Source organism: Oncorhynchus masou, chromosome 19 (genome assembly GCF_036934945.1).
Source record: "Oncorhynchus masou masou isolate Uvic2021 chromosome 19, UVic_Omas_1.1, whole genome shotgun sequence".
NCBI lineage: Eukaryota > Metazoa > Chordata > Actinopteri > Salmoniformes > Salmonidae > Oncorhynchus > Oncorhynchus masou.
In genome coordinates, this window is record NC_088230.1 from 32,408,553 (window position 1) to 32,414,160 (window position 5,608).

At 47.5% G+C, this 5,608-nt stretch overlaps 1 non-coding gene across 1 annotated transcript; it reads left to right on the plus strand.

Moving 5' to 3' along the window:
• Positions 1-3,327: 3,327 nt before the first annotated feature.
• Positions 3,328-3,403, plus strand: trnap-cgg (transfer RNA proline (anticodon CGG)). The gene has a single exon. It is a non-coding gene; the product is annotated as a tRNA-Pro (tRNA).
• Positions 3,404-5,608: the final 2,205 nt, after the last annotated feature.

A 5,608-nucleotide genomic window follows, 5' to 3' on the forward strand; every position in this document is an offset into this window, starting at 1 on the left:
ACAGACACTTAAACACACACACAGACACTGAAACACCCACCATACACTTAAACACACACACACACGGACACTGAAACTCACACACACAGACACTTAAACACACACACACAGACACTTAAACACACACACAGACACTGAAACACACACACAGACACTGAAACACACACACAGACACTGAAACACACACACAGACACTGAAACACACACACAGACACTGAAACACACACACAGACACTTAAACACACACAGACACTTAAACACACACAGACACTTAAACACACACACAGGCACTTAAACACACACACAGACACTTAAACACAAACACAGACACTGAAACACACACACAGACACTGAAACACACACAGACACTTAAACACACACACAGACACTTAAACACACACACAGACACTTAAATACACAGACACTTAAATACACACAGACACTTAAATACACAGACACTTAAACACACACACAGACACTTAAACACACACACACAGACACTGAAACACACACACAGACACTTAAACACACACAGACACTTAAACACACACAGACACTTAAACACACACACAGATACTTAAACACACACACAGACACTTAAACACACACACACAGATACTTAAACACACACACAGACACTTAAACACACACACACAGACACTTAAACACACACACACAGACACTTAAACACACACATACACACAGACACTTAAACACACACACAGACACTTAAACACACACACACAGACACTGAAACACACACACAGACACTTAAACACACACAGACACTTAAACACACACAGACACTTAAACACACACACAGATACTTAAACACACACACAGACACTTAAACACACACACAGATACTTAAACACACACACAGACACTTAAACACACACACACAGACACTTAAACACACACACACAGACACTTAAACACACACATACACACAGACACTTAAACACACACACAGACACTGAAACACACACACACAGACACTGAAACACACACACAGACACTTAAACACACACAGATACTTAAACACACACACAGACACTTAAACACACACACAGACACTTAAATACACACAGACACTTAAATACACACAGACACTTAAACACACACACAGACACTTAAACACACACACAGACACTGAAACACACACACAGACACTTAAACACACACAGACACTTAAACACACACATACACTTAAACACACACACACAGACACTTAAACACACACACAGATACTTAAACACACACACAGACACTTAAACACACACACAGATACTTAAACACACACACAGACACTTAAACACACACACAGACACTTAAACACACACACACAGACACTTAAACACACACATACACACAGACACTTAAACACACACACAGACACTGAAACACACACACAGACACTTAAACACACACACAGACACTGAAACACACACACAGACACTGAAACACACACAGAAACTTAAACACACACAGACACTGAAACACACACCATACACTTAAACACACACACACACGGACACTGAAACTCACACACACAGACAGTTAAACACACACACACAGACACTTAAACACACACACAGACACTGAAACACACACACAGACACTGAAACACACACACAGACACTGAAACACACACACAGACACTTAAACTCACACACAGACACTTAAATACACACAGACACTTAAATACACACAGACACTTAAACACACACACAGACACTTAAACACACACACAGACACTGAAACACACACACAGACACTTAAACACACACAGACACTTAAACACACACAGACACTAAAACACACACACACAGACACTTAAACACACACACACAGACACTTAAACACACACACACAGACACTTAAACACACACATACACACAGACACTTAAACACACACACAGACACTGAAACACACACACAGACACTTAAACACACACAGACACTTAAACACACACATACACACAGACACTTAAACACACACACAGACACTGAAACACACACACAGACACTTAAACACACACAGACACTTAAACACACACAGACCTTAAACACACACACAGGCACTTAAACACACACACACAGACACTTAAATACACACAGACACTTAAACACACACACAGACACTTAAACACACACACACAGACACTGAAACACACACCATACACTTAAACACACACACACACACTGACACTGAAACTCACACACACAGACACTTAAACACACACACACAGACAATTAAACACACAGACACTGAAACACACACAGACACTTAAACACACACAGACACTGAAACACACACCATACACTTAAACACACACACACACGGACACTGAAACTCACACACACAGACACTTAAACACACACACACAGACACTTAAACACACACACAGACACTGAAACACACACCATACACTTAAACACACACACACACGGACACTGAAACTCACACACACAGACACTTAAACACACACACACAGACACTTAAACACACACACAGACACTGAAACACACACACAGACACTGAAACACACACACAGACACTGAAACACACACACAGACACTGAAACACACACACAGACACTGAAACACACACAGACACTTAAACACACACAGACATTTAAACACACACACACAGGCACTTAAACACACACAGACACTTAAACACACACACAGATACTTAAACACACACACAGACACTTAAACACACACACACAGACACTTAAACACACACATACACACAGACACTTAAACATTTACATTTACATTTAAGTCATTTAGCAGACGCTCTTATCCAGAGCGACTTACAAATTGGTGAATTCACCTTCTGACATCCAGTGGAACATGCACTTTACAATAGTGCATCTAAATCATTAAGGGGGGTGGTGAGAAGGATTTCTTATCCTATCCTAGGTATTCCTTGAAGAGGTGGGGTTTCAGGTGTCTCCGGAAGGTGGTGATTGACTCCGCTGTCCTGGCGTCGTGAGGGAGTTTGTTCCACCATTGGGGGGCCAGAGCAGCGAACAGTTTTGACTGGGCTGAGCGGGAACTGTACTTCCTCAATGGTAGGGAGGCGAGCAGGCCAGAGGTGGATGAACGCAGTGCCCTTGCTTGGGTGTAGGGCCTGATCAGAGCCTGGAGGTACTGCGGTGCCGTTCCCCTCACAGCTCCGTAGGCAAGCACCATGGTCTTGTAGCGGATGCGAGCTTCAACTGGAAGCCAGTGGAGAGAGCGGAGGAGCGGGGTGACGTGAGAGAACTTGGGAAGGTTGAACACCAGACGGGCTGCGGCGTTCTGGATGAGTTGTAGGGTCCTGTGTGGCTCAGTCGGTAGAGCATGGCGCTCGGAACGCCAAGCGTCGTGGGTTCGATTCCCGCTGGGACCACCCATATGTAAAAGTAGTGGCCCCAGCCGACTTGTAAGTCGCTTTGGACAAAAGCGTCTGCTAAATGGGATATATTTTGTAGGGGTTTAATGGCACAGGCAGGGAGCCCAGCCAACAGCGAGTTGCAGTAATCCAGACGGGAGATGACAAGTGCCTGGATTAGGACCTGCGCCGCTTCCTGTGTGAGGCAGGGTCGTACTCTGCGGATGTTGTAGAGCATGAACCTACAGGAACGGGCCACCGCCATGATGTTGGTTGAGAACGACAGGGTGTTGTCCAGGATCACGCCAAGGTTCTTAGCGCTCTGGGAGGAGGACACAATGGAGTTGTCAACCGTGATGGCGAGATCATGGAACGGGCAGTCCTTCCCCGGGAGGAAGAGCAGCTCCGTCTTGCCGAGGTTCAGCTTGAGGTGGTGATCCGTCATCCACACTGATATGTCTGCCAGACATGCAGAGATGCGATTCGCCACCTGGTCATCAGAAGGGGGAAAGGAGAAGATTAATTGTGTGTCGTCTGCATAGCAATGATAGGAGAGACCATGTGAGGTTATGACAGAGCCAAGTGACTTGGTGTATAGCGAGAATAGGAGAGGGCCTAGAACAGAGCCCTGGGGGACACCAGTGGTGAGAGCGCGTGGCGAGGAGACAGATTCTCGCCACGCCACCTGGTAGGAGCGACCTGTCAGGTAGGACGCAATCCAAGCGTGGGCCGCGCCGGAGATGCCCAACTCGGAGAGGGTGGAGAGGAGGATCTGATGGTTCACAGTATCGAAGGCAGCCGATAGGTCTAGAAGGATGAGAGCAGAGGAGAGAGAGTTAGCTTTAGCAGTGCGGAGCGCCTCCGTGATGCAGAGAAGAGCAGTCTCAGTTGAATGACTAGTCTTGAAACCTGACTGATTTGGATCAAGAAGGTCATTCTGAGAGAGATAGCGGGAGAGCTGGCCAAGGACGGCACGTTCAAGAGTTTTGGAGAGAAAAGAAAGAAGGGATACTGGTCTGTAGTTGTTGACATCGGAGGGATCGAGTGTAGGTTTTTTCAGAAGGGGTGCAACTCTCGCTCTCTTGAAGATGGAAGGGACGTAGCCAGCGGTCAGGGATGAGTTGATGAGCGAGGTGAGGTAAGGGAGAAGGTCCCCGGAAATGGTCTGGAGAAGAGAGGAGGGGATAGGGTCGAGCGGGCAGGTTGTTGGGCGGCCGGCCGTCACAAGAAGCGAGATTTCATCTGGAGAGAGAGGGGAGAAAGAGGTCAGAGCACAGGGTAGGGCAGTGTGAGCAGAACCAGCAGTGTCGTTTGACTTAGCAAACGAGGATCGGATGTCGTCGACCTTCTTTTCAAAATGGTTGACGAAGTCATCTGCAGAGAGGGAGGAGGGGGGGGAGGAGGATTCAGGAGGGAGGAGAAGGTGGCAAAGAGCTTCCTAGGGTTAGAGGCAGATGCTTGGAATTTAGAGTGGTAGAAAGTGGCTTTAGCAGCAGAGACAGAGGAGGAAAATGTAGAGAGGAGGGAGTGAAAGGATGCCAGGTCCGCAGGGAGGCGAGTTTTCCTCCATTTCCGCTCGGCTGCCCGGAGCTCTGTTCTGTGAGCTCGCAATGAGTCATCGAGCCACGGAGCGGGAGGGGAGGACCGAGCCGGCCTGGAGGATAGGGGACATAGAGAGTCAAAGGATGCAGAAAGGGAAGAGAGGAGGGTTGAGGAGGCAGAATCAGGAGAAAGGTTGGAGAAGGTATGAGCAGAGGGAAGAGATGATAGGATGGAAGAGGAAAGAGTAGCGGGGGAGAGAGAGCGAAGGTTGGGACGGCGCGATACCATCCGAGTAGGGGCAGTGTGGGAAGTGTTGGATGAGAGCGAGAGGGAAAAGGATACAAGGTAGTGGTCGGAGACTTGGAGGGGAGTTGCAGTGAGGTTAGTGGAAGAACAGCATCTAGTAAAGATGAGGTCGAGCGTATTGCCTGCCTTGTGAGTAGGGGGGAAGGTGAGAGGGTGAGGTCAAAAGAGGAGAGGAGTGGAAAGAAGGAGGCAGAGAGGAATGAGTCAAAGGTAGACGTGGGGAGGTTAAAGTCGCCCAGGACTGTGAGAGGTGAGCCGTCCTCAGGAAAGGAGCTTATCAAGGCATCAAGCTCATTGATGAACTCTCCGAGGAACCTGGAGGGCGATAAATGATAAGGATGTTAAGCTTGAAAGGGCTGGTAACTGTGACAGCAT